Raw genomic sequence first — 7,500 nt, 5'->3', positions numbered from 1 at the left:
GACTCCAGGACTTATTCTTTGTAAGCCTAGTACTTATTTTATCGTTCTCTTTTGCCGAACCGCTAGATTACGGGCACGTAAGCACACCAACATCGGGTGTCAAGCTATGGTAGGGGACAAACGTAGATAGACAAATATATATATATATATATATATATATATATATATATATATATATATATATATATATATATATATATATATGACAGGCTTCTTTTTGTTTCCAATACGTATTTAGCAATGCCATTACCGCTGATAGACGACTTTAGTCTTCTGTTGATATATTTCTGTACTATTTAACAGTATATGTCTATAAAAGAGACTTTCTCGAGACAAGTAGCGCAGTTTATAAGGCTTTCAACGATGTATCTGCTTTTAGCATGATACACAAATTGCTATTACAAATCAAGATGTTGGCTCTTATGAAAATTAACTCATTAACGACCTTGCTCCTTGTATTATGGTCTACGTATTTTTTAGTACTTAAAAGCTTGAAAATCAAAGAAAATCTTCACGGAATCTATGTATTAAAGAAAGTTTCGTTTGTGTAGCACAAGAATGATTTTGCAACGGAAATGCGTAATTTTGTTTGTTAGAAGCTGTGCCTGCCATCGTGTATTTTCTAACTTGTAAGTTTAATTTGTTTCGCAGCCAGCATCGCAGCCCGAAACTAATCATTGCCAACAGCTGTTGGAATTTTCATGTCCGTCGACTTCAAACACGATTATATTCCATCCAATGTGTTAATTATATCTGCGCATGAGCGACGGCCAACTGAAACTTGGATCACTTTGTGAAAGAAAAGAAAAACAGCCGAGTCGTTATAGTCTTTTGTTTTTATTACTACACAATAGTCAATGCGGCGTTCGTTATTACAAAACGGTAAACGTAATCTAATTTATAGATTGTCTTTATACATAAATGCACACACAAACACTCGTACATACATCCATATATACATGCACACACACGCACACACACACACACATATATGTGTGTGCGTATGTATGTATGTATATATGGATGTATGTACGAGTGTTTGTGTGTATATATATATATATATATATGTGTGTGTGTGTGTGTGTGTGTGTGTGTGTGTGTGTGCGTGTGTGAGTGTGTGTACATATATATATATATATATATATATATATATATATATATCAGAGTAAATGCACTATGCAGTGTTTTATTGAATAATTGAAATTTATTGCAAGATATTTTTATGTAATTTTGGTAAATATATCTGTTAAAATGAAATGTCAGTGATATTTTCATTTTTGCGTAATTTAGACGACAATTTATTCACCGGACCCGATATATATAAATTTGATTGGGTCGTTTATTTTGCAAATATGTCTTGAAAATCAACCGCCCAATCAAATTTAAATACTTATTTGAGTTTTAAATTACATTACATCACACTATATTACTTACACCATCAAAATTTTAAATCAGTTTTCATCGCAGCTGTCCGACGAACGGGAACCTGAAACTCTGACTAAGTGTTGTGATAATCATTGCAGCTTTAATAATAATAAAAAAAGCATAATACTCTACCTTCGGTATTCGAGTACTATTTTTTCCACCTTGTTTTGTACTTATGTGCTTACCTGTATATATGTACAAACACACACACACATACATTTATATAAAGCTAAGACAGAAAAAATAAATGAGTAATAATTACCACCATCATCCTTATTATTATTATTATTATTATTATTATTATTATTATTATTATCATCATCATCATCATCATCATCATTATTATTATTACAAGATATGAAATAACATAAATAATAACAAATGATCATCAGAGATAATCTGTATATCTTACGAAATACTGGATAAAAACAAGCTACAACTGTGTCTTCCGTCACTGATCAGTAAGTGAAGATAGCACTCGTTGTGAGTTATTTAAATTTTGATAACAATGTGTGATAAAAATAATGTAATATCAAATATACATTTCTTATATTATATTTTTGTATTTGTGCTTTTTTATTCTTTCCTACTTATTATATTTATTCTTAGATGGCAAGTATTTGCAGATGTCACTTATACTTCAAGAAGCCAAGACCGAAATATATTCACACGCACATTTTTATCGTTTATTGTTATCAAAATCAGCCAAGTGCTGTAATGTGAAGAGAACATCTTATCGGTCAGTAGTGAATTTTGGACAAGTACTTATTTCCGATGATGTTCTCTGCGACCCCAAAACTGCCAGGTTGACCGACATCAACTAAGACTCGGAGAAAAACACTTCACTTACCAAAGCAGGGTGATATATGCTTACGTTTTGCGAACTGAAGCCAAGAAAATTAACCTCTCTTATATTCACAACCGTCACGGCACTTCCTATTTTTAAGGTTAAGCTTTTAGTATGGAGGTGATAACAAAAAAATACAAGGCAATCAAAAGACCTTCCTAAAGCCTTGGACTCCCAAAATGTGATCGAAAATGTTGAGTATGTCACTTTTCTGTGAAAGTTATTAAAAATGACCGGCGGCTATCGAAAATCTCGAGGTGCTGTCTTCCATCGCGGCATGAGCTTCTGAAAAAAATTATGCAGTTGCGCCACCTGCTGGAGAAACTAGTCTAGGATGAATCAAGAAACTATTTGTATCGTTTGGTGCATCCATGTGATTCAACACAAGGAATGTTGGTGGAACATTCCTATCAAAACTGACACCAAATATGAAGGTCTTAACTGTACGGAACAAAAGAAAACTGTGTCCAATTATATGGAGCAGATGGTGAAGATTCTCCCAAAGACTAAACAAACCATACACTACAGATTTTTCTTTTTTTCTTTTCTTGCCGCGACTAGGAGCCATATAACTATGGCGTAAATATTGTTTGCCAACATAACCTGGCAGTCCTGGTTTAGGACGAATGTTGCTGTAATTTAGCCCCAGGAGACATCGTCTCCAGCTGGCTATACAACACGATCTGTGTCCTTATATTTTCGAACAAGGGAATCTAGCACCCCCACTCAGCTCCTAGATTGTTGGCAAACAATCTTTACTACAAAGTACTGTTGCTGAATATCTCTCGTTGTGAGATTTAAAAATAGTAATTTTCCAATATAACTATGTTGCTCAGTTCGTTTTCGAAGTTGGTTCGCACGATTCTTGATGTGAACTCATGTGTTGAAACATACCTTGTTGTATTTAGGGAGGGTCATTATACCAATAATAAACACACGCACTAGTTTCATTTCACTTTTTTTATTTTATGTTACCATTCGCGACCTCATCAAAGTCATGCTTTTCTACTCCAAGTTTGCTTCAGGTGTGTCTGCCCGTTTCCTAGCTTACAGGTTCTATGTTTATATTTATATTTGAAGAACTCAGCTTATTGATTGATTGGTCGAACGATTAATCAAACAATTCATTACTTAATAAGTTAAATGTTTAACCAATTGTCAAATATAAATGTGAAGCATAACCAGTGCATGTGTTTATTATTGGCATAAAGGCCCTCCCGAGACACAGCAAAGTATGTTTCAACACACGAGTTCATATCAAGCATCTTGCAAACCAAATACAAAGTAAAATGAAATAAGTTACAGAGCTATATTTTAAATTGTCCAAGTTGTTCCTTGAGGAACACCTACGATATAATATAATCACGTATCATTCGGTTACTCAACTCTTACGAAAGCGGAGCGGTGTTTTAGCTGAACACATTATGAATTAGTATCCTTGCATAAAGTGGGAGCTGTTCCAATCTTAGCAACAACAAATCATATCAGATATAGTGTTGTATAAAGCGCGATAAAGTTACTTAAGACGTCTGTAAGCAGAGATAACGAAATGAGAGCAAACTGATAAAAAGACAATGATAAATCTGATACCAACGCACGAGACGGAGAAACAGAATTTTTGTAAGATACTGCAATCACTTTTACGACACCACTTATGGCGAGTGTTTCGTAATGAAGCCAAGACTACATTTGTGAAATGCCACTAATACGAACTCGTACCTACAAATTTAGTTTACTACTTAATTTATTGAGTTGATTTTATTTTTGTTTTCAGTAAATCACCTGACATTTGTTGGAAGTAACAGAAGCCAACATGGCAGCAGATGAAACTCTTCGTCGGCCGTTCCTGGCAATAACGCAGCGTTTAATGTTGGGTTGTATAACGCAACGTATGCAGTCACTTGTAGTAGCGAGAGTTGTAGCATTAATACAGACAGCTGGCATTCAGGCATAAACAAATACAGGTATGTCAAATACTATACAACATAAATTCTTGAGGGTTTTTTTTGTTTTTTAATTATCTCCAATTTTAGAGGAAATAACATAATGAGCACCACTTGAGGAGGAGAGGTAATCTCAAAGTTCAAGTATTCTTCAAAATTGATACGCCATTAAGGAAAATGACAAAAGAGATAAAAAGACAGTCGTTGTTACGTGTTTTTTGGTTCATTAGTCACCATCGGCCGGACAATTATCGGACTTTATCTCCATTGGCCAAAAGACTTATAACGGAAAAGAATGGAATACATTTATGGCCAAGGTAACTTGAATGATTTAAACAAAAACGGCCAAAGAGAAATGACTCAAAGTGGCCAGTAGTATGAACAACATGGACAGGTACAGGTATATTAAATACCTTACAACATAAATTCTTGATCTATTAAAATTATCTCCGATTTTGGAGGATGTGTAGAGATGGAGAAAACATAAAAATACATGAAACGAGAGAGGGGAGTGGGGAGAGAGGGGAGAGAGAGAAAAAGGGAGAGAGAGAAAAAGGGAAAGAGAGAGAATGGAAGGATGAATTATAGCTAGGTTCATGGTTGGGACTGTTGGTTCCTAGATCTGGAAATCATAGAAGGAGTAGCAGAACGGTTGAAATTACTTATTTTGTTCAGTGTCCATATTTATGACAATTAACTCTGAGAAGATATTGTTATAAATAGCAGCAGGAACAGTGTGGAATGAACGAGTGTTTCGTTAACGCACAGAGTTAAGTTCAGTTTTGTTCTGTAAACAAAATGTCATTTCCACGACTGAGAAAGGTTATGACACATCCGCTTAACAACCTATTAACACTTATAATTCAATAAAGATTAGTTCCATTATTTGGGGGGAGGGGGAACACGGGGTTTATAAATTACACTCCGATTCCAGATCAGTTTTTCAAGGTGGTGAAGTGGCGGTGGTACCGTTGCTGTTACTGTCACTGTTGTTGGACAGTGATGCTGTTGTTGTTGTTGCTGTCAATTCCAAAGATGATGGTGATGACGGAGGCAGTTGTGTTGTTACTTTTATTCTTTTATTCTTTTGCTTGTTTGTTATTTGACTGCAGCCATGCGGGTGCACCGCCTTTAGTCGAGCAAATCGACCCCAGAAGAATAGAGCACTGAAGGCCGGATATAGTAACCTTTAGGAGGGACAAACAAGAGTACCTAATAATCGATGTAGAAGTGCCAGGAGATCAATATATCATCATGAAAGAAAAGGAAAAAGATTGATAAATATGGAGACCTGAGAATTGAGATCGCTAAGATGTGGCAGCTACGAGAGTCGAAAATAAAGGTTATTCCTATTGTCATCGGAGCATTGGGTTCAATACTACCTAATCTGAAAAAAACATCTGAAAACCTTAGAGATATCCTACAGTCTAGGTGTATTGCAAAAGTCGGCATTACTTGGAACTGCATGCATATTGCGTAAAGTATTGTCCGTCTGAGGTCCTTCTTGTGACTTGACAAACAGTACAAACCCCCGGTAGACACAATATCTTCAATCAACAACGTCATGATATTGTATACGATGCAACATCTATAATAATAATAATAATTATTATTATTATTATTATTATTATTATTATTATTATTATTATTATTATGATTATTATTATTATTATTATTATTATTATTATTATTATTATTATTATTATTATTATTATTATTATTATTATTATTATAACAATGGTCAAATACCAGGAAAGCCAAAAGTATCAGAACCAGCCCGAGAGTGTCTGATTCTCTTAAAACTTTCTCAAAATCGAAAATATTTGGAATTTAACAGAATCTCGCTTCCAATGTTTGGGTCTCCTTTCCGTCCCTGGACTATATCGTTGCTAATAAATAAATAAATAACACCCAGATTCAAACACCAAACTTGCTGTTACATGAAATCTCTGGGTGAGACTTGGAACATCTCGCACAAAACAATACAGTAACAACGATAATAATAATAATAATAATAATAATAATAATAATAATAATAATAATAATAATTATAATAATAATAATAATAATAATAATGATGATGATGATGATAATAATGATAATAATAATAATAATAATGATGATAATAATAATAATAATAATAATAATAATAATAATAATAATAATAATGATATTAATAATAATAATGATAATAATAATAATAATAATAATAATAATAATAATAATAATGATAATAATAATAATAATAATAATAATAATAATAATAATAATAATAATAATAATAATAATAATAATAATAATAATAATAATAATAATAATAATAATAATAACAATAATAATAATAATAATGATAATAATAATAATAATAATAATAATAATAATAATAATAATAATAATAATAATAATAATAATAATAAACTTGTCAATAGCCTGGATAGACTATAAAAAGGCCTTTGATAGCCTACCACATAGCTGGATTAGGAAATGTCTGGAAATGTATAAAATAGCTCCTACTCTGCGAAACTTTTTATCTGTAAGTATGAGATCATGGAGAACCACACTGATGTTGAACAATGGCAATGAATCTCTAAATGCTGGAGATGTAAGAATTTCATGTGGCATTTTCCAGGGTGACTCACTATCACCACTCCTCTTCTGTCTAGCCCTAATACCGCTCTCAAAATTGCTCAATGATGCACAGTATGGTTATAAAATATTTGATAAAAATATAAATCATCTCATTTACATGGATGATTTAAAGCTCTTTGCAAAAAATGACCAACAACTCAAAGGCCTACTAGCGATTGTTAAACAATTCAGTGATGACATCAGGATGCAATTTAGCCTTGATAAATGTGCAAAAGCTACCTTTATCAAAGGGAAAATGACAAATACATCTAATGTGAACCTTGACCAGCAAAATGTCATAAAAGAGTTAGAACCAGCGGAGAGCTACAAATACCTAGGGGTAATTGAAGGGGACAATATCAAGCACTCAGTGATGAGGGAAAGGATCAGAAGAGAATGTTATCGCAGGGTGAGAGCAACACTGAAGACAGAGCTGAACGCGAGAAACAGGATCGAAGCGATCAATGCTCTAGCCATACCAGTCGTGACTTACAGTCTCAACATCGTTAACTGGTCAATTACTGAAATATGTAATGTTGACAGAAAAATACGAAAACTGTTGACAATGCATAGAATGCACCACCCTAAGGCAGATATAGAACGTCTTTATCTGCCAAGAAAAGAAGGAGGCCGAGGACTTTTACAGCTGGCATTATC

The sequence above is a fragment of the Octopus bimaculoides genome, chromosome 4 (assembly GCF_046866305.1).
Source record: "Octopus bimaculoides isolate indiv1 chromosome 4, ASM4686630v1, whole genome shotgun sequence".
Classification (NCBI taxonomy): Eukaryota; Metazoa; Mollusca; class Cephalopoda; order Octopoda; family Octopodidae; genus Octopus; species Octopus bimaculoides.
The sequence above is the reverse complement of the archived record's forward strand: the minus strand, read 5'-3'. Positions refer to the sequence as shown.